The 24,072-nt window shown below is 37.8% G+C and overlaps 1 pseudogene; it reads left to right on the top strand.

The window, feature by feature from the left end:
- Positions 1–87: 87 nt before the first annotated feature.
- Positions 88–20,319, top strand: LOC143638686 (large ribosomal subunit protein eL32 pseudogene; annotated as a pseudogene).
- The last annotated feature ends 3,753 nt before the right edge of the window (positions 20,320–24,072 follow it).

Below are 24,072 nucleotides of genomic sequence, written 5' to 3'. Positions count from 1 at the left end.
CACACGACCCACACAGCGTTGATACGTTCCGAGCGCGCCGCGGGTCCTGATTGGTTGCAGAGACGGGGCAACTGAAGCCACAGGGCCATGGCGCATGTGCCAGGGCACCCCCTGTACGGATCTGGGTGGCAGGCTCCACCTCCTGCTCGCGCGCGTACCTTCTATTCTCCGCTCTGCCGCTCCGCCAAGTGTTTAGGGGCAGGATCTGAGGAGATAGAGAAAGAGATTCAAAGATATCACTGTGTGTTGGGCGAAGAAGGGGCAGGGTTGGGACTAGAAACTGTTGGACAGGGGCCCTATGTAACCGGTTTTCAACAAGAGATTCAAGTGGGTAGGCCTTATCCCTTGCACTTGTTCACCGAGGCCTTTTCACATCCATTATTTCATTGTACTCTCGTGGCATCCCTTTGAGGTCCTCTGTTCGCATCATTTTACCGCCAGGAAAGACTGAGAAGCTCGTAGGGAGTCTGCCTGCTTGCATTTCAGTCCTTGGGCGAATCATTTTAACTTCTGAACCTTAAATCTTTTTTTTTTTTTTTTTTTTTGTCTTTAAAATGGGGATAAAATAGTACCTGAGGGGCTTATTGTGAGGAAGGATGAGAGAATGCGACTAAAGCACGATTTGGCATCCCTGTCATTAACAGTCTCTATATAAATACTGGGATCACCATAATCAGAAAAGATAAATGTTTTTTTCTTTATAACCCACACAGGTAAACCAAACACCTAAACCAGTGCTTTCCTTTTAGGTGTATAGCAGTCAGACTGTTTGGGTTTGACTCTCAGCTCCTGTTACTTGAAGCTTTGTGACCTTGATCATGTTATATTATTACCTCTCTGTCCCTCAGATTCATCTTGTCCGAAATGGAGATCATACTGGTATCTATCTCAAAAGGTGATTGTGAGAAATTAGTTAACATAGACTAACACTTAGAGTAATGCCTGGGCACATAATATGACCTAAATAAGGGTCCAGCTTTTGTTATTTTATATTGGCCTCACAGACTGCAAGCCAGTCTTATTAAAAAAAAAAAAGTGGGGTGGGGGAGCTCTAACCAGTGAACATTTAAAGATTCCCTTCAAGTTAGCTGTTTTTCCTGCAGTGAATGTGGATTTCCAGTTTTTATTCAATGCTGTTTCTACATTGCTTCCCCAATCTTTTTATTTTTCTCTGCAATATCAACCTTAAATTGTAATCTACAAGAAAACAGTGACCATAGTGGGGCAACATTGATTCCATTCAAATAGGTACACAATAAAGGTGGACAAAGCAGTTATTTAACTGCAAGGAACCCTTAGCCCTTTTACCTAAACTCTGTACTGTAAAGGGAGTGACCAGATTTGATAAGAAGATCTGGAATGTGTATTCCAAACATTTGCAGTGTATGTGAAAACAGGTCCCCGGCATCATTTCCCACCAGCTTTACAGGCTTACTGATGTCAGGGTGAGACAGGTGATTATGTAAGCAAGAAAAATGCAGAGCCTGTGCAGTGTGTCATCTTTTGGGGTTATCCCCAGATCTCCACATTTTTCTATCTTTATTCATTCTTTCATCTCTGCATTCATTTTGATAATATTGGATTCAACAAACATTTGCAAAACTAAGCTCTAAACACAAAGGAGATATAAACCAATATAACTTTCCCTGCCCTTGAATTCATGGTGTTAAAGGGGAGCCGGACAAGAAAACAAATACAGTATGATGCGATAAATGCTATATTAGAGGTGTGTGCCTGATACAGAATCTTCTGTTTATTATGTACAAAGCACTATGCTAAGGTACAGCACAAAAGTGAATAAATTATGGCCCTTGTTTTCAACTATTTACAGTCTAGCAAGAAAGAGACAAATATCTACAATAGTAGATTCACTGCAGTGAGTGTCTTAAACTGAGAGGTGAAAGAAAAGTGCAGAGAATTCAGGAGAGGAACAGATCAGTGACTTCAATTACTTTCAGGCCTCAGGTATGGTAACCATTCCCAATCAGCATGAGTTACAGATGCAACCTGCTAGTTCATGGGCTACAGACAGAAGTCTGATTGTGATAACATGCTTTTAATGCCCAGGAATGCAGCAGGGGATCTATTCATCTTTTATCGATTCACCAGTACACTTCAACCAATATTCTTGTAGTCTTTTTCTTCAGGCTCTAGATTTCACTTTTTGTACCTCATTCTCAGCAAAGGCCTTAACTTTAAGTTAAAAGGGAAAAGGGCCATCTGAGCTAAGCTGCTTCATCTTGTACCCCCACCCGCTCATGCTTCCTCCAAGACTCAGAGAAAGAGCTGTCATTCTTCTTTCTAAATCTAAAGCTGTGTTTTTAATTGCATCTATTCCATGCTCTGAAAGAACTGATTTCCTACCTACTCCCTGATCCAACAGCATCAATTGCTATACTCTCATTTGCCTTCAAACATAGGATTCATCTACTTTCACTGCTACACTGTGCCCTTTGCCTCCAATTGCTCTCTGGTCATTCATTCACCAGACATTAACAGATATCTCCTATATGCCAGGTATTATGCCAGACTCTGGAGATTTGAAAAGGAAGATAGGGCTACTTATCAAAACATCAAGTTGTACAACTTAAATATATACAGTTTCTACTTATCACTGATATATCAGTAAAGCTGAAAAAGAAAAGAGATTAAAATAGAGAAAAGACACAGCTCCTCACTTCAAGGAATTCTCAGTCTAAATGAGGAAGAAAAATAGGTAAAAAGAATTTCAGTACAATAGATGAATTGCTGTAATAGATATACATACCTCAAGGATTTATGGGCTCTGTCCACCCCAAGGATTGATTGACTCTGTACAGATCTGGGGGTAACACAAAAAGATGAAAGAAAAATACAGAGATCTGGGGGGTAACCCAAACCTTTGAGCTCATGGGGTTTCAGGCTTTGTTTCATTTTGGATCCTAAAGGATGGTCAGGGACCCCCAAAATCTGAATTCTGTCATCATGACTCTACTAAAAACATTCTGAAAGGCCACTATTATAGTTTAGATATTTGGTGTCCCCTAGAAGCTCATATGTGAGACAATGCAAGAACATTCAGAAATGAAATGATTGGGTTATGACAGCCTTTACCCAATTAGTGAATTAATCCCCTGATAGGGATTAACTGAGTGGTAACTGAAGGCAGGTACAGGTAGGGTATGGCTAGAAGAGGTGGGTCATTGGGGGCATGCCTTTGGAGTATATCTTTTGTATCTGATGAATGGAGTCTCCCTTTCTTCCTGATCATTATGCGAGCCCTTCCCTTCACTACATCCTTCCACCATAATGTTCTACATGACCTCCAGCCCTAAGGAATGGAGTCTGCTTCTGTGTACTGAGATCTCTGAAACCATGAGACCCAAATAAACTTTTCCTCCTCTAAAATTGTTCTTGCCAGGTCTTTTAGTCACAGCAGTGAAAATGCTGACTAAAGTAGAAATTGGTACTGAGAAGTGGGGTCATTGCTGTGACTAACCTGACCATGTGGTTCAGAAGCTTTTGAAGTTTTTTGGAATTTGTGGGAAGAATTTTGGAAAGTTTAGCAATGCAAGCTGGAAAAGCTTTAGATTGGAGCTTAATGGACAATTCTGGTGTGAGCTCAGAAGACTAGAATGCCTATAGGATTGTGCACAGTGAAGGGGCTCATGAGGTTTCAGAGAAGGAGGACTCTATTGGAATTTGGACTAGAAGCCATTCATGTTACATTCTGGCTAAGAAGTTGTCTGCATTTTGCCCATGTCCTGAGACTTTCTGTGAGGCTGATTTTGAAAGTTATGGACTTCTTAATCTGTTGAAAGAAATTTCTAGGCAGAATAGCATTGAATATTGCTGGTGGTTTTTAGCCAATTTAATTGTTACATTTGGGAGAGAAAGCAGAACAGAAAGATTTGGACTTGAAAGTCAGGTGTAAATCTGGGGCTAAGGAAGTTGCAGTTGTTAAAAACATTAGTGCCACTAAAGAAATGCTAAAGACTTTTCCCAGAGAAAGTAAGAAAGATGGCTTGAGGACATCCCAGGAATTGGCAAAACCAGCCACATCTCAGGCTCCTTTGAGAAGAAAACAGTGGGGCATCCTGCTTGCAGGAAGCTTTTTCAATATGCTCAGCTACCCAGGCTCTCACACACTGCTGTAGCCAGCATCCCTGGAGGCTTGGCTACTGCTCCAGATGGTGGCACACCTAGGCATCAATCATGTGGTGCTGGTTCTGCAGGATTGCAGGATGCTGGACTTAGGGGGTCATGTAGGCTTCCACCAAGATTTCAAAGGAAAACCTTGGAGGCCAGGCAAAGTGCAGCAGGGTCTGAGTCCCTGCCAGCAGTGATACACGGAGATGTGAGGAGGAAGCTGAAGCTGCAGTGGAAACCCCCAAGAGTAAGAAATGCCAGTAACATGGGGCATCATCCCAGGAAAACTGCAGGAACTGAGGAGAGACAAATCAATGGAAAAGCCATGTAGGTTGCAACTGACAAATAAGATAGAGAGAGCCACACAAGCCTTTTGGAGAGAACATCACAATGCCATGTGCTCCAGATGCCAGATATGAAACTACAGGACTTGTTTGCCCAGCTGGGTTTCAGTCTTGTTTTGGTCCCATCTCTTCTTTTTATCCCCCTATTTTTATGAATGGTAATATTTATTCTGTACCTTTATATATTGGACATATGTAACTTGCTTTTGATTTTTACAGGGGCTCACATTTTAGAGTTTGCCTTGAATCTCAGTGAAGATTCTGGACTTGGATTTTTGGGCAATCTTGAAACTGTTGAGACTAGAGGGACTTTTGGAAATGGACTAAATGTATTTTGCATTGGAAGATGAGCATGAACTTTTGGGGACTGGGGTGGAATGTTATGGTTCAGATGTGAGGTGACCCCCAAAAGTTCATGTGCGATACAGTGCAAGAACATTCAGAGGTGAAATGATTGGGTTATGAGAGCCTTAACCTATTTAGTGAATTGATCCCTTGATAGGGATTGACTCAGTGATAACTAAAGGCAGATAGGGTGTGGCTGGAGAAGCTGGGTCATTGGAGGGCTTGCTTTTGGGGTATATCTTCTGTCTCTGGTGATTGGTGCTGCTCTTGGTTTCCTGATCATCATGTCTTGAACCCCTTTCCTCTGCCACACTCTTCCACAATGAGTTTCTGCCTCACCCAGAGCCTCAAGAAATGGAGTCAGCTGTCTATGGACTGAGACTTCTGAAACCATGAGCTCCCAAATAAGCTATTCCTCCTGTAAAATGGTTCTTTTTTTAAAGTTGTAGTTGAACACAATACCTTTGTTTTTATTTATTTATTTTTATGTGGTGCTGATGATTGAACCCAGGGCCTTACACGCACTAGATGAGTGCTCTACCACTGAGCCACAACCTCAGCCCCTCTAATGGTTCTTGTCAGGTCTTTTACTCACAGCAGCAAAAACGCTGACATAAAAATAAATAAATAAATCCCTTCCTGGGTGCCGCAGTCTGGCTGGGCACAAATAACCGAGCCGCCACAAAGCCTTGTAGATTCAAACAGCAACTCTTTATTCCCCAACTCTCATTGGCACTGCACACACCACACGGGAACACACCCCCTCCACCGGGCTCTGTCCAATCTCCCCAACCCTGGGGAGAACTCCAAAGTAGTGGGCGCCGGTGGCAGCAAGAGCCGCCCTATTGCCCGACAGTAAAGGTCAAATATACAATACAATCAATCCAGCATCACAGCAATTATATATAGATTAACTCAAATCATCATCTCAATGGTTCACTGGTGTCACTTTCACTTTCAACCATTCCCTCTGGCAAATGCCAGGCATCATTCTGACGGGGCTGTGGCTCTCAACACCTGGGGTACATACATACATACATACATACCACATTGGATCTTACGATATTCAAAAGCTTTTCTCCATCTTCTTTTTTTTTGGTACCAGGGATTGAACCCAGGAGAGTATTAACCACTGAGCCACATCCCCAGCCCTTTTTATATTTTATTTAGAGACAGAGTATCAGTGAGTTACTTAGTGCCTTGCTAGGTTGTTGAGGCTGGCTTTGAACTTGCAATCCTCCTGCCTCAGCCTCCCAAGCTAAGGGGATTCAGCGCACCTGGCTCTCTCAATCTTCATTCTTAATATCTCTGGTACATTTAACAATTTTGGCTACCTACTTGGTCTTAAACTTTCCTCTGGGATCATAACAACAGTGACTTGACTCTGATTTTCTGACTATTTTGGTTCCTTGTAGGTTTTCCTTCTTTTTCTCGTTTTATAATATAATGCAGATTTTTCCTCATGCATTATACCCTCTGCTAGTCTGTTGCTCCAGGCCCAGAAGTTCCTAAAACTTGGAAGTGAATATTACCTAGGGAGTTTGTCAAAAATACATTTTTTTCATCCTGTCCTGGCATCCCTTCCTGGGGTCCAGGAATCTGTCTCCTTAAACTACCCAGATATTCTTGCAGCAGATCTATTGAAGACCACAGAAAAGAAACTCACAGTTAAGAAATTGTCCTTCTTTTTTTCTTTTTGAAAATCGACACAATCTCTTGGCTTTCTCTACCCTATAAACATCTGCTTAGTTACTGCATTTTTTCTGTTTAGTTCAGACCTATCCTTGACCTTAAATTACTAAATCCAGCACAAGCAAATTCAACCTCTCTGGCAACTAAGGAGTAACTCCTTTACCCATTTTCAGTTTTTTTTTTTCTTTTGATACTGGGGATTGAACTCAGGGGTACTTGCCCACTGAACCACATCCCCAGCCGTATTTTGTATTTTTTTTTTAATTTAGAGACAGGATCTTACTGAGTTGTTTAGTACCTTGCTTTTGCTGAGGCTGGCTTTGAACTTGTGATCCTCCTGTCTCAGCCTCCAGAGCCACCGGGATTACAGGTGTGTGCCACAGTGCCCAGCTATTTTCGGTATCTTTGTATAGGTTACCCCTAGCATTTTTACTACTTCTGCCTAAACCAAAGGCTAAATTCACCTACATGCCTATGACCTTCTGACTACAATCAATACCAGTGGATCAACCATTCATTCATGGAATATATATTGATCTCCTACTATGGGTTAGGTAAAAATGGATATGATTTATTTTGGTGTAGCAGGGGAGACCAAATAATCACATAAACAAATGTAAAATTGCAACAATGACAAGTCAAAAAGAAGTGTTACTTCTTTTTTGATTTAATTTAAATAAAACTTTAAATAAAATAGAAAATTTAAACAGAATTAAAATCTACTTGCATTTTGTATAATGAACACAACTTCTATTTTCTACTTTTCATTTTTAAAGTGGATGGATTAGTATTTTAAATATTTTTGTGAACAAAAATGCTATTTGTGTGAAATGTAGCATAAGAAAAAGGACTGGTTTTAAATTGTTGGGAATATTGTTGCTCTATCCCCTAACACTAACTAGCAGAGTAACCTGGGGCTATTCTTTTGAGTATTTTGAGCCTTAATTTACACTTCAGTCAAATAATAATAATATTGCCCAAGGTTGTTATGGGGAATGAAAACAGAAAATGATGTATGTGAATGCTTTTGCCCTAACAAATATGAACTGTTATTTGTATGTATCTCTATTTCATGTTATCTAGTTGATCTCACAACCAGAGTTGGCTCTCATCATTTGACTCCCTCTGTTGTTCTCCTTAGTTTTGGTTGTTTATTTTTAAACTTTCACTGAATATTGGTGAGGCTTTAACATTCCTAATTCTGTCCAGCCTATGGAACTACTCAGGTACCTAATCGAGGAGATAGGAGTCTCAGTAGACCTTGTTGTTGTAATCTTTTCTATGTTTGGCAATTTGAGCTTGTGTATGTATAGCGGCTACCCAGGAAACAAGCCTCTCTAGCAGAGGAATGATTTTTATTTATTTTTTTGCGGGGTGGGGGGTGGGTTACTGGGAATTGAAGCTTGAGGCACTGAGGCACATGCCACATCCCCAGCCCTTTTTTAAAATATTTTTTATTTAGAAATAGAGTCTCGCTAAGTTGTTTAGGGCCTCACCAAATTGCCAAGACTCACTTTTTTCTCCCCTGTGGCTACCTTTGAACTCGGATTCTCCTTCCTCAGCCTTCCCAGCCACTGGGATTACAGGCAGAGGAATGATTTAGAGAGCCATGGACATCCCTAAAACATTGTCTGTTTGGGGCTGGGGTTGTGGCTCAGCGGTAGAGCACTCGCCTAGCACGTGTGAGGCCCTGGGTTCAATCCTCAGCACCATATATAAATAAATAAAACAAAGATATTGTGTCTAACTACAACTAAAAAATAAACATTTTTAAAAAAACATTGTCTGTTCAATGTTGAATAAAGAGAGAAACTGAACTTAATTTGATATATCGACTGACAATATTAGAAAAGTAAATAAACCTCATAGTGTTGATGCTTGCAAAATTATGAGTTAACTCTGACTGCGGACAATAACTGTACCACACTACTTTTTTGTACATTATCTCGTTAGATTCTTTGAAAGTATTTTACCTTGTCAGATCCTTACAACAGCCCTGAGGGGATTGTGAGGGAATGTTCTTAGTTCCATTTTACAGAGGAAGAAATTGTTGAGCAATTAAGTAACTTGCCTAAGGTTAGACAGTTAGCATAAGGAAGAACCATGTTTCAAGTCTACAAAATTTGTTTTATCTGCAGGGTCCAGGCTCTTAAATACAATATTGTACCACCTCTTATTTATTTGTTTGTGTTTTTAATCTGTCTCCTGACTGGAAAGAAGTGTTACTAGGGTAGGAGCTTGGTTTTATCATATTCAGTGCTCTATCCCCAGCCCCTAGAACTTTTTGCCATGGAGAATGGGGAAGAGAATGTAATGAAGAATGGGTAAAAGTGGAACTTTAATGGGATTGAATAATTTCAGGAATTTATCTTAATTTGATATTACTGGGGATTGAACCCAGGGCATCATGCATGAGCACACTATCACTAACCTACACTGTCTCTAGCCCATTTTTTTAAGGGGTGGTACTGGGGATTTGATTCAGGGGCACTCCACCACTGAGCCACATCCCCAGCCCTATTTTGCATTTAGAGACAGGGTCTCACTGAGTTGTTTAGTGCCTTGCCATTGCTGAGGCTGACTTGGAACTCATGATCCTCCTTCTTTAGTCTCCCAAGCCACTGTGATTATAGACATGCATTACTGCACCCGGCTATCCCTAGCCCTTTTAATTGTATTTTGAGACAGAATCTCACTAAATTGCCCAAGCTGGATACGCTCTTGTGATCTTCCTGCCTCAGCCTCCAGAGTAATAGGCACTATAGGCATGTGCCACCAGACCCAAGTAGTAATTTGTTAACAATGAAACAGCCCAAGCCTTTACCCCAGAGGTTTTAATACAGATATAAAATGGGGCCCAGTAACTGTATGTATAACAAATTTTGCTAGGTAAGACTGTGGTACACAGTACACAAAAGTTTGAGATCCAATGACTTATAGTTATTAAGGTGTAAAAAGTAAAAACAAAATTATAACTTTGGCATCTCATCACTTACATTGGATTATTTGTGACCTCATTCATATTAACGTCATACCTAGACATACTTTAGTGAGGACACATATTAATAACTGGCTTTGCCATTGTCCCTGGTGATCTTGAGCATTTTTGGAGTTTTGTTTTTTGGGGGGAGCTATTTTGGCCATTGGTTAAATAATATGATCAGACACATCTATAGTACCCTCAAGTATTATAAGATAAAATGCTAAAGAGATTATAAATGGATAAAATTTTGTGGGGAGCTAATATTCACAATAACATAATCTAGTCTGGGAGGCAAGGAACCAAATGACCTGTGCACAAACCCTAGTTTCAGACCAAATTCTCAGTGTCTCAATTTCCTCGTCTGTAAACTGAGGATGATGGGAGTATCTTTCTCAAGGATATTTATGAGGATGGTGTGAGATAATCCAGATAAAAGATTTAACACAGTACCTGGCCCATAGACCTCTATAAATATTAGCTGCAAGAACTAGCTTTATATATTGTCAGTGATATGGAGTAGTTTTTATCTTATTCCACTTAGCGAGTACTTATTTGTCACCAGTTTTTCTGACAAGTGGAGTAGACAAAAGGCCTTTGTTTCTTTATTCATGCTCTTCTTACTTCTTAAAACTGTGCTTTACAACTTTTTTGGACTATGTAAGATCTAGCAACTTTCAATATTCAGTTCAGGTGTTGGCCTTGAATTTCACATTAGTCTTCCCTTATCCTTTTGGGTAAAGCTCTCTCTTTGTTTCTATACCATCCTGGCCAGACCTATATCTCATTATTTACCATATTAGATTGAAATTATATATACTTCATTCTGTCTCTTCTTCTAGACAGTGAGCTCTTGGGGAGAGGAATCCACATCTTATTTTTTATATCATTAGCACCTAGCACAGTACCTGCCCAACAAATGTTTGCTGAACTTTCTCGCATAAACATGGGATGGTTACTACTTTGGAAGACTTTTCCCTATCTAAGCTTGCTATCTTGTACTGTGGGTCTTGGATCCTTGTTGCACTTACACTCAGGCAATGCAATTTAGCATTTAATTATATGCCTACTATATTATTCTCTAATTGCTTCATATGTTAATCCACCACTTATTTCCTTTTCCTTCAGGCACTAAGAGAAGAAATGATTATAAATTGAAAGTGGATGATCCAGCTGTAAGCCACACCCAACTGTCTGTAAACTCTGCTTACTAAATATGAAGGACAATGTGAATGCTATTAGTCACCAGAAGTGAATGCCTATGAAAAAGCAGAAGATTTATCACAAGTGCCTGTAACAGTGCCTTTATATAATAGGAACTCAAGAAATATTTTTCAAGTGGATGATCGATTTAGTGAAAAAAAGCAGTGCACTTACTTCGACTAGATATCAGAAGCCCTGGATTCTAATCTAATTTCTATCACTTCATTTTGAACTTGGAAAGTCACTTCATGATATATATCTCATATTCTTCATAGCACCTAGCACAGTGCTGAGTACACAGGAGAATTTAATAAATATCTAAAAAATTAGAACTATTCCCCTCCATAATTACCCTTAACCAAAAAAAAAAAAAAAAAAAAAAAAAAACAACAACAACAACAACCAAAAAAAAAAAACCAAAACAAAGCAACCAATGGACACTCAATTCTGCTGTGAAACATGCCTCATCTCTAAAAATGAGAAAATTTTTCCTAAGGAAAAATTGAAGAATACCTGGAAATCTCTTCTAATTATTATGTTTCAAAATCTTTAAAATATTTGTGATTTAAAATTCTAGCTTAGGCTCTGGTTTATAATCAAGTAATTTCACTAATTTGAATGATTAAGTGTGTGCATCATAACAGTTTCAGCGTAATCTTATGCCCTTCTCTTTCTTCCTTGGTAATCATCAATAACCATCACTTTATTTACCACCTACTGAGACTGATGACACATACATTTATCTCTCCAGCCAATATCTCTCTAGCTAACATCTCTCCTTTGAATTCTAGGATCAGATATCCAACTTTTTTTTTTTTTTTTTTTGCTACTGCTAATTTAAAATTGCTTAGTCATCTCAACGGCATCTCAAACAATAAGAAAGAGAATTCATGATCTTCTCCCTATAAGCCTGGTACTATTCTACTATTTTCGTACTGAAGAGCACCTTTGTCCATCCAGTTCTGCAGGTTAAGACCTTCTACTTCCCTCTCCCGGCTCATCTCTCCTCCATCATTAATCATGGGAATTTTGCTTCCTAGCTGTCCCTGGAATAAATCCATGTTTCATTATCTCCGGCACCTCTACCATCACTAATCTGGACCACTCCACTAGCTTACTACCTAGACTATCCAAGTAATATTTCCAATCTGTTTCCACACTCCTGCAGGAGGCATTAATTCATTTATTCATCAAAAATATTTATTGAATGCCTATTATGTGTCAAGAATAGGGAGTACAGAAGTGAAGAAAACATAAACCCCCTATTGTCATGGGTTTAAATTTTGGTGAGTCAGAAAGGTGCATCATAAATGATATTTAATATGCATAGTATCAGATTCATTTCTGAAATGAGAAATTTAGAAAGTTAACTAATCTTCTCCTCCAAAAGCAACCTTAAATTTGAACAAAACTGTCAAAAATTTATCCTCTGGATAGAGCACTGAATGGATAGGATGACCAATCATCCTAACTTCTTTGGTACTAGGCCACTTTTAGTGCTGAAAGTCCTGCATTTTTCAGCAATAGGCACTCAAGTTTTATTTACCAAATCCAAATTGTGTCCCCTGAAATAGAAGCTGAAAGCAATGGTTAAGCAGATGTGGTATAGATTATCCATGGTCATTGCCATGTTTTCAACTCTGACCACTTATGTCAGTTACCATGATTTGCTATTCACAGTAGTGGGTCATCCAAGTTGCAATTTGAACATGCAACTTAAGTGCTTCATAATCATGGGCTTTAATTTGGTCTTTGACTTTGATTGTGGATTAACTATTATGATTGGTTTAGAGATAGTGCTACCTTACTTCTTAACATTATGAATATAATGACCATGTGTTTTAAATGTTCAGATAAAGGAAAAGAGAATGATTACCATACCAACTCCAGCTTGACCCAGATATCACCACAAAGAGAAAGGAAAATGGCCATGTTATTTTAATAACAGTTGGAAGGATACATACAACTGAAGTAGAGAGGTAAAAAACCAAAATACAATATAACTGTTTTCTACAATAAGTAGAAAACAATTTTGGACCTGTTATGGTGGGGGGAGATATGCAAGAACATACAGAAACCAAATTTCACAATTCCAAGATGAGACTGAGAAATACTTATAAATCAATTGAAAACCTTTGGTTTTACAAAACAAAAAACAAAACCAACGACTATTCATTTGAAATTGGTGGGCTGGGGACATAGTTCAGTTGGTAGAATGCCTGCCTCACATGCACAAGGCCCTGGATTCAATCCCCAGCACAGAAAGAAAGAAAGAAAGAAAGAAAGAAAGAAAGAAAGAAAGAAAGAAAGAAATTGATAGCCTAGGCATGCCACATGAACAAATATACATTTTTGTATAATTACCTTTCCTGCTCTATGAAATCAAATAAAGTTGCATTTCCTGATTGAGAATTTACAACTAACATGTCCAGTGAGTGAACAGAAGGGGAAATTTTGATTCAACATGTGTTGGCCTCTTGTGTGTAGAGCTGATTCTGTTAGATCTTACCAAGTCATACTTTCTACAGTATATTAAGTGGTGTATCAAATCACTCTTTCTCCTATATTTTAGGTACATTGATTTGAAGAGTAAGTTTCAAATCATCTTGATTTTTATGAAAATCATAATGAAATTACAAAAATTATGAGACAAAAATGATTGTTGATATCTTGTCCAAGTACAACTAAACTTTGCTCATCTATTTGCATATTCAGCAGACAGTGAAAATGTAAATTTTGGAAATCAGACAGTTTTAGAACCCAAAATAAAATGTCAACAGAAAAGGGCAGTCAAGTTAAATAGGACTTGCTCAATTTTTTTTTTTTTACTAAAACTAAAACCCTAACTTAATTGAAATCCAGATTGATTTCACAATTTCAAGTACTATATTTTAAAATCATTTTTCTCTAGGATAGAGTTAACTTATGATGACATTCAATGTACTCTGTAGTCTTTAAAAACAATGAACATTCCAGATATAAACAAACCTATATGATGAATTTATCCATGCAAAGGATCCAATTGGCAAACAACTGGTTTCCCTAAAGTAGCCTGAACATATCAAGTGAATGGACATTTTTCAAAAGCTGGAAACTAATTTCTACAAGTCTAAAAAACCTAATTTTTATTTATTTGTGGTATTGGGGATCATATCTAAGTCGTCATATGTGCAAGGCACCAACCTTACCACTGAGCTGTACCCTAACCCCTAAAAACCTGATACTTTTGAAAGGATATTTCAGACAGTTATAGTTTTTGTCTTTCTAATGATTTGTCCATTTCATCTATATTATCTAATTTGTTGATATATAGTTGTTCATAGTATTGCCCTATAATCCTTTTTATATCTGTGAGACTAGTAGTAATGTCCTTTTTCATTCTTGTTTTTATTAAATTGAGGGTTTTTTTCCCCTTGGCCAATCTAACTAAATGTTTTTCAATTTTCTTGATCTTCTCAAAAAGTCGAATTTCATTTGCACAGATGTCCTCTATTCTTTCTTTTTTTAATTAAAGCATTATAATTATACATAGTATTTTGGTTCATTTTGACAAAACAATACATGCAGAGAATTTGATTTCAGTATCCACTCTCTACTTCCCTCCTCCCTTCCCAAGTTTTCTCTCCTCTCCTCTATTGATCTTCCTTTCACTCCCTTATTCAGTTATTTTTGATGGGTAATTTCCAAATATATATTCTTTTTTCTATCCCTTTCCCTTCTTTTCTCCCTCCTTTTTGTTCTCCTTCTACTCCACTGATCTTCCCTAACTCTTTATAATATCCTATCCTCTCCGCTGCCACCTCTCTCCCTATTTTGCTCTAGCTTCCACATAAGAAAAGGTTTTTTTCTCTTCCACATGAGAGAAAACATTCAGTTCTTGATTTTCTCTGAGTCTAGCTTATTTCATTTAGCATGATATTCTCCAGTTCCATCCATATAATCTACTGATGGACATCAGGGTTGATTCCATATACTGGCTATTGTGAATTGTACTGCTATAAACACTGAAGTGGCAGTATTACTATAGTGTACTGATTTAGTTCTTTTGGATAAATAGTGAGGAATGAGATAGTTGGGTCACATTCTAGTTTTTTTCTATTCTCTATGTTATTATTTTTTACTCTAATCTTTATTATTTCCTTCTACTTTCTTTGGATTTTCTTTGCTCTCCTTTTCTAGTTTCTTAAAGTGGAAAGTTATGCTATTCATTTGAGTCTTCTTTTTGGTTTTTATTTTTTGTAGTGCTGGAAACTGAACCCAGGACCTCATGCATGCTAAGCAAGAACTATAGCCCCAGCTGAATCTTCTTTTTAACATAGGTGTTTATAACTATAAATTTCCCTGTAAATGCTATTTTAGCTGTATCACATAAATTTCAATATGTTGTATCTACATTTTCATTCCTCCCAAAATTTTTATATTTTATAATTTCTCTTGAGACTTCTTATTTGGTCCATTATTTATTTAGAAATGTGTCATTTAATTTCTATATATTTGTGAATTTTCCAATTTATCTTAATTATTTATAATTTCACTTTCTTGCATGCAAAGAACATATTTTGTATGGTTTAACTCCTTTTAAATATATTGAGGCTCATTTTGTCACCCAATATATGGTGTATTTTAGAAAATACTCCATCTACACTTGAAAAGAATGTATATTCTACTTTTTGCTGTTAGATCTAGTTGGTTTATAGTGTTAAAGATTTATATTTGCAGCCTGATGTAGTATGGTATGCCTGTAATCTCAGAAGCTTGGGAGGCTGAGGCAGGAGGATTGTGAGTTCAAAGCCAGCCTCATCAATTTAGTGAGGCCCTAAGCAACTTAGTGAGATTCTGTCTCAGGAAAAAAAAAATTTAAAATGGATCCAGGTATGTGACTCAGTGGTTAAGCTCACATGGGTTCAATCTGTGGTACCAAAAAAATTAAAAATTAAATATTAAAAAAGGTTTCTATTTCCTTTTTATCTTTTATCTAACTTTTCCATAGATTATTGAAAATGGGGTATTGAAGTTTCCAACTATTATTGTTGAATCATCTTGTAAGAGTAAAAGAAATTGAAGTTAAAGTGTAAAAGATCGGGCATTGTAAAGTTTCTAAGCTGCAAGGCCTGAGTTAAAAAGTAAAGGACCAGGTATTGTTAAGTTCCTCTGCTACCCCCAAAACCTGAAATTCCTGTAGCTGTTGGGACAATACCCGGAACTGCCCAGTAAATATATCCCCTTACTCTCTGGTTGTTTAATAACCTAGGACCCTGTGTAGCTTGTTACGTAGGCATTCAGGGCCCAAAACCAATCAGTTTGAATGTGTACCCTGCTTAGGAGTGACCAATCACCCCCGCCCAACCTATTCCCGCCAATGAATGTACTAATCATGTCTAAGAATTGTTGTTTGATTTTCCTGCGCCTCATGAGGATTTGTTAAAGGAGACTGTGATGTATGCAAAGCCTCCGCCCTCCCCAAAAAGTGTACTTAAACACTGCTCAATCCCTGCCCGGGGCTCTGGGCTGCTCTCCCTTCTTGAGTGAGCACGGAGCCCCAGCGCGCTGGATTGGATCCTCAATAAACCCCTTTTGCTATTGCATGAGTTGGTCACTTGGTGGTCTCTTCCTCCGACGTTCGCCGGACCCTTACAATCTAATTTCTCCCTGTACTTCTGTCAGTTTTAAAATGTATTTACCTCATTTTTATTAACATGCATTAACTGAATATATTAATACAATTCAGTGCAACATTTCAACCCATCACATCTTTGTTTTTATTAGTGAATTTTAATTATATAGTGCCACAGTCTGGCTGGGCACAAATCACCGAGCCCCCACAAAGCACTTGTATGTTCAAACAGGAAACTTTATTGCCTGAACTCCACCAGCATTCCACACACAAGCCCCGGGAACTCTCTCAGCTCTCCCCTGGGCTCCGCGCCTACCCTACTCCGACGGAGAACTCAATGGGAACTCCAAAGTAGCGGTGCCCACCCTACTCCAAGGGAGAACTCAATGGGAACTCCAAAGTAGCGGTGCCCGAGGCACCACCCTATTCCTGGAGCCACCCTATTGCCAGACAGCAGGGGTCCATATACAACTGAATACACAGCTTAACATAATCATCACCATCTCAATGGCTCACTGGTGTCACCTCTCAACCACTCCCTTCTGGCAAACTGCCATGCATCATCCTGACTTGGCTGTGGCCCTCAACAATATAGAATATTGGATTTCATTGTAGCATATTAATACATACATATAACATACTTTGATCATATCCACCCCTCTCCTCATCTCCTCTTACCCTCCTCCCTACTTCATCCCCTGCCTCTTGGTCTACTTGTTACTTTCATGTCATCTTCCCCCAACCCCAGATTTCCAAGATTCCACAAAAAAAACATGTGATACTTGCCTTTCTGAATATGTCTTATTTCAGTTAAATTTATGTTCTCTGGTTTTACCCATTTTCCTGGAAATGATATGATTTCATTTTTCCTTGTGGCAGAATAATTCTCTATTAGGTATATATACTACATTTTCTTTATCCATTCATCTGTTGATGAGCACCTAGGCTGATTCCATAGCTTGGCTATTGTGAATTGGGCCACAATAAACATGTACATACAAGTATCTTTATGGTATGCTGACTTTAATTCCTTTGAATATATCCTCTCAAGTAGAATAACTGGATCATATGGTAGTGTTATGCTTGAATTCGGGACCCCCAAAACAGAGACCCAAGATCAATGTAAGCAGCAAAGAGGTGTTTATTGCGAGCTAGCTGGGTCCTCCGCGTGCACACAGCAACTGGTGATGCTGAGAGGCCCCAAGCCCAGGGTTTGCAGCAGTTTTATACATTTCTTTGGAGAAGGCAGGGACTTCACATACATATTAGCATCTCTTAGCAAATCATCACACACCGTGGGAAAATCAAATAACAACTCTAAAACATAATTAGCACATTCACTGGCTGGAACCAGTGGGGTAGGGGTGATTGGTCAGTACAAAAGGGGTATTCATTTGAACTGATTGGTTTAAGCCAAGAGGGGTGTACGTGCTGAACTACATGGTTTCCCAACTTGTTATCAACCACCATAAACTACTGGGAGGGTCATCTGGCATCCCAGGTATTTCCCTGTCTCATGCTAATTGGTGGCTGCTAGGGGGTTACTATGGGTCTCCACCTAGCCTGACTGAGTCAGGGACACCTGGTGCAGCAGATCTCTCCTGTTATTTGTAGATAAACAACTTAGCAGGGTGGGAATGTGCCTAGGAGTGCTCTGTGGGTCTTTCCAAGGACAAAGGTTATGTCCCTTCCTTGGACAGGCTTTGCTCTGAGGTAGAGGCTGGTTTTTCAGTAGTTCTATTTTTTGTTTTTTGAGGAACCTCCATACTGATTTCCATGGGGGTATACCAATTTACATTTCCACCAGTAGTGTATAAGTTCTCTTTTCTTCCCACATCCTCACCAGAATTTATTAGTTTTTGTATTCTATATGACTGCCATTCTGACTAGGGTTAGATAAAACCTCAGTAGAATTATTTTTTCAGTACTGGGGATTGAACTCAGGGGCACTCAACCACTAAAACACATCCCCAGCCCTAGTTTGTATTTTTTATTTAGGACAGGGTCTCACTGTGTTGCTTAGCACTTCATTTTTGTTGAGGCTGGCTTTGAACTCTTAATCCTCCTGCCTCAGCCTCCCAAGCCAATGGGATTACAGGCTTGCACCACTGCTCCAGGCTCAGTATAATTTTTATTTGCATTTCTCTGATTGCTAAAGGTGTTCAACGTATTTTTCATATTCTTGAGGGCTGTTCTTACTTTTTTTTTTTTTTTGAGAGATGGCTGTTCAATTCATTTGCCCAATATTGATTGGTTTCATTGTTTGGTGTTAAGTTTTTAAAAATTCTTTTTGTATTCTGCATTATTAACCCTCTGTTGGAAGAGTAGACAGCCAAGATTTTCTCCCACTGTATAGGCTATGTCTTCAATATTGTTTCCTTTTCTGTACAGAAGTTTTAAAATTGTGTGCATGCATTCATGTGTGTTCTGGTCTTTTTATGCTCTACTAATCTATTTGTCTTTCTGCACATAAATCCCAACCCATTTTTCTATATGGTTGTCTACCCCGTTGTTAATTATTTGTAGGAATTTTTATATATTTTAGATACAAGCAAGCCTTTGTCAATTATGTAATTTACAATATAGTTTCTGACTGTGCATTGCTTCTTATTTCCTCTCTCTCTCTCTCTCTCTCTCTCTCTCTTTCTCTGGAGTACTTGGGATTGAACCCATGGTCTCATGCATGGTAGGCAAATGCTCTAATGCTGAGCTACATTCCCAGTTGCTTTTTCTTCCTTTGGTAGTGTTTCTTTTTCTTTTCTTTTTGGTACTGGGCATTGAACTCAGGGGCGCTCAACCACTGAGCCACATCCCCAGCCCTATTTTGTGTTTTATTTAGAGATAGGGTCTCACTGAGTTGCTTAGCACCTCACTGTTTCTGAAGCTGGCTTTCAACTCATGATCCTCCTGTCTCAGCCTCCTGAGCCACTGGGATTACAGGCATGCACCAACATGCCTGGTGGTAGTCTTTCTTAATTAACAGAATTAACTGAATTCAAAGCAGTACAGTATGTTTTTTAATTTTTAAAATTTTTTATATAGTTGTAGATGGACTGTATACCTTTACAGCCTCAGCCCTCAAAGCAGTATAGTTTGTCAACTTTTTTTCTCCTATAATTAGTGCCTTTTAGTCTAAGAAATCAGTGCTCTTCTTCAGTGCTTCCTAGGAAGGTGGCAGCCATCCCCTATTCAGAATCAAGGCTGCCATCAGACCTCTTGTGAAGTCCAAATTTGTCAAAAACAGGACCAAGAAGTTAATCCAGCCATGCATGGTAACCCACACCCATAATCTCAGTGACTCGGGAGGCTAAGGCAGGAGGATCATAAATTCAAAGCCAGCTTCAGTGATTTGGTGAGGTTTAAACAATTTAGTGAGACCCTGTCTCTAAATAAAAGATAAAAAAAAGAGCTGGGGCCAGGCGCAGTGGCATATGTCTGTAATTCCAGCAGTTTGGGAGGCTGAGGCAGGAGGATCTTGAGTTCAAAGTCACCCTCAACAAAAGTGAGGAGTTAAGCAACTCAGTGAGACCTTGTCTTTAAATAAAATTCAAAATAGGGCTGGGAATGTGGCTCAGTGGTTTTGTGCCCCTAGGTTAAATTCCTAGTACAAAAAGAAAAAAAAAGAAGTTGATCCAGCACCCATCAGACCCATATGTTAAAATTAAGTGCAATTAGCAGAAACCTGGAGGTATTAACAACCTGATGCAGAGAATATTTAAGGAACAGATTTTGCAGCTACATATTGGTTATGAGAGCAATGAGAAAAAGGAACACATGCTCCAGTGGCTTCTGGAAGTTCCTGGTCCACAATGTCCAGGAACAGGAATTGCTGCTGATGTGCAACTAATCTTACTGTGCTTCAATTGCTCAGTGTTCCCTTCAAGAACAGCAAAGCCATCATGGAAAGAGCAGCCAATTTGATCACCAGAGTTATTAATCCTAATGGCAGGTTGTACAGTGAAGAAAAAAATGAAAAGATGGCTCATGTGTACATTTTATTTGTACTTAAATAAGACCACAAAACTGACATCTGGAAAAAAAATAAATTTTTGCTGGGGTCATAAAATATTCTTCTTTGCTTTTTTATAGAAGTTTTATTGATATTCCATTTTAATTTATATTCACAATACATCTGAAATAGATATTTATGTATGATGTGAAGTAAGGTATTAAGATTCATTTGTTTTATATAGAGAAGAATATCCAATTGCTAAAATTATCTTCTTTTTTCCAATTTTAGTTCACTAGCACCTTTATCATAAACCAGGTGGCCACATATATGTGAATGTGTTTACGGTCCTTTAGTGTTTTGTTAATCTATTTGTCTTTCTGTCACATTTTTTAATCTCTAAAGATTTATTATAAGTCTCAATATATTATAATGTAAGTCCTTCAATATTTTTCTTCTTCAAGATCATCTGGGATATTCTTGCTTCTTGCATTTTCATATAATAGTTAGAATCAATGTGTCTAATTTAGGGGGGTTACCTGGGATTGAACTCAGGGCTACTTGACCTCTGAACCACATCCCCAGCCCTAGTTTGTATTTCATTTAGAGAGTGGGTCTCACTAAGTTGGTTAGTGCCTCACTAAATTTCTGAGGCTGGTTTTGACCTCACAAGCCTCCTGCCTCAGCCTCAGGAGCTTCTGGGATTACAGGCATGTGCCACTGCCCCTGGCAATGTTTTGATTTTAAATGGAATAAAAACAAGCTATTGAGATTTTGACTGATATTGCATTACATTTATGGATCAACTTTGGGAGAATTCACATGTTTACCATACTGATTCTTTTAGAGCATTATAGTTATACATAGTAGTTGGGTTCATTTTGAGAAAGGCATACATGCATGGAATTTCATGTACTTCATTTCAGTCTCCATTCTCACACATCCTTCCTCTCCTCCCTCTCCTTATTCTCCTTCCTCTACTCTGCTGATCTTCATTTCACTCATTTATTTATTTTTGGTAGGTGCTTTTTATATACACATAAAGGTAGAATTCCCTGAAGTATATTTACATATGTTGTGTGCATATAATGAACTTTGTTGAATTTATTCCACATTTCCTCCCTTTTCCCACCCTCCTTTCTCCCTCTCAATCTCCTTCTTCTACTCCACTGATCTTCCCTGTATCTTTAATATCTGACCCCTCCCCTTTCCCCCCTTATTTTGCTCTAGCTTCTGCATATGAGAGAAGAAATTCAATCAAATTTTCTGTACCACACTCATTCTTGTAATCAATAAACATGACATTGACTTTTTAAATTCTTTTAAAATGAATTTCTCAATATTTTGTAGTTTTCAGTATAAAGCTCTTAGGCATCTTTTGTTGGATTTGTTCCTAATTATTTGATGTTTTTTGATACAATTCCAAATAGTATCCTTAAAACTTCCATTTCATATTTATTTGATGCTGATTTGTAAAAATTAATTTGATTTTTTACATACACCTTGTATGCAGCAGCGTCAATAAATTTGTTCTGTAATTCTATTTGATTTTCTGTGGATTCTTTTGGATTTTCTTTGTGCACAATTACACTGTCTACAAATAGGAAGAGTTTTGGTTCTTCCTTTCCTACCATATACTATATTTTAAAAAATATTTTTTAATTGTAGATGGACACAATACCTTTATTTTATTTATTTATTTTTATGTGGTGCTGAGGATCAAACCCAGTACCTCACATATGCCAGACAAGTGCGCTACCACTGAGCCACAACCTCAGCCTCCTACCATATACTCTTTTTTTTTAAATTTTTTAATATTTATTTTTTTTTAGTTTTCGGCGGACACAACATCTTTGTTTGTATGTGGTGCTGAGGATCGAACCCGGGCCGCACGCAGGCCAGGCAAGCGCGCTACCGCTTGAGCCACATCCCTAGCCCCCTACCATATACTCTTTACAACTTTTTTCCCTGTGTTATTGCATTGGCTAGGACACTAAGTTTAATATTCAGTAAAAATTGTGAAAACACTTTCTTATTCCAGATCTCAGGGAGGAAGTTTTCCAATAATTCATCATTAAGCATAATGTTTAGTGTTTAATGGTTTTATAGGTATACTTTGCAAGATTAAGAGAATTCTTTTCTATTATTTGTTTGCTATGAGTATTTTTTTCTAATTGTGAGTGAAGATTGTATTTAAAAAAATTTTTTTTTCTGTATCTAATGAGATGAGCATAAGTTTTCCCCCATTTTTCTTTTAATATTGTAGATATATTTATTGATTTTAGAATGTAAAGCTTTGTATTCTTGGAATAAAGTTCTCTGGCTTTTGTTGTAATGTCTTTTGTACATAGATCTTGACTCACTTGCTAATACTGCATTTAGGAGTTTTGCATATGTACTCATGAGATTTTTCTGTAATTTCCCTTTCTATAATCCTTGTCAAATTTTGTTAAAAAGATCATTTTGACCTTATAAAAGGAGTTCATATATATTCACTTTTTCTGTTCTCTAGAACTATTTTGAAGACTAGTTTTGTTGTTGTTTTCCTTAGATGTCTAGAAACACTTATGTATACAGCCAACTGGATCGTGGGGTATTCTTTGGGGAGGTGCTTAATAAATTCTTCAATTTATATAATACATACCTAGATTTTCTATTTCTTCTTGTGACACTGTCTTCATTTATTTTTGTTGCTATAACAAAATACCTCAGAGTGGATAATTTATAAGCATAAATTTATTTCTCACAATTCTGGATGCTGGGAAATCCAGCATCAAAGTGCTGGCAGATTTGGTGTCTGGTGGAAGCTTACTTTCTGTTTCCAATATGGCATCTGCTTCTGTGTCCTTACATGGAAGAAGGCAGAAGGGTAAAAAGAGACAAATGTTATATGCTTACATGGGAGAAAATATGGAAGGGCCAGTCAGCTCTCTGAAGCTTTTTTATAAGGTCACTAATCCCATTTATGAAAGCTCAGTCCTCATGAGTTTTAAACACCTCTTAATGGCCACACATCCTAATACTATCATATTAGTGATTTAGTTTCAACATGTGAATTTGGTGGGACACATTCAGACTACAGCAGACACTGTTCATTGAGTTGTGTTTCTTGAGCAATTTATCACTTCATATAAATTATCTAGTTCGGGGCTAGAGTTGTGGTTCAGTGATAGAGCACTTACCTAGCATGTGAAAAGCACTAGGTTCAATTATCATCACCACATATAAATATATAAATAAATAAGGTCCATTGACAACTAAAAAAAATTTAATTGCCTAATTCATTGGTCTAAATTTGTGTTCTTTATATTCTGATATTATTTTTTCATGTTTTAGGACCTATAGTGATATAGACTTCTTTATACTGATGGACTTCAGTATAAAGTATGTACTTTATATGAACATCATATACTGATGACTGATATTTTTTCTCTCTGTCCCATTAATTAATATTTCTAGGGTGATACACATTTTATTGTTTTTTTTTTTGTCAGAAAAGTAATTTTTGTCTTTGTTGATGTTTCTATTGCATTTGGACACTTAATTAATTTCTGTTCTCATCATAATTATTCCTTCTACTTCCTTTGATATACATTTGCAGTTTTTTTTCCTACATAGCCTATTGAGGTGAAAATCTTGATTATTAGTTTTCAGCCTTTCTTCTTTTCTACACTATGCATTTAAGGTTACAAATATCATGTTAAGCATTCCTTGATTCTGAAAATTTTGAAATATTGTATGTTCATTATCATTCATTCAAAATGTTCTCTAATTTCTATTGAGATTTACTCTTTGATTTATTAGTTATTTAGAAATA

The sequence above is a fragment of the Callospermophilus lateralis genome, chromosome X (assembly GCF_048772815.1).
Source record: "Callospermophilus lateralis isolate mCalLat2 chromosome X, mCalLat2.hap1, whole genome shotgun sequence".
NCBI lineage: Eukaryota > Metazoa > Chordata > Mammalia > Rodentia > Sciuridae > Callospermophilus > Callospermophilus lateralis.
Note: the sequence above shows the minus strand (reverse complement) of the source record. Positions and strands in the feature narration are given on the sequence as shown.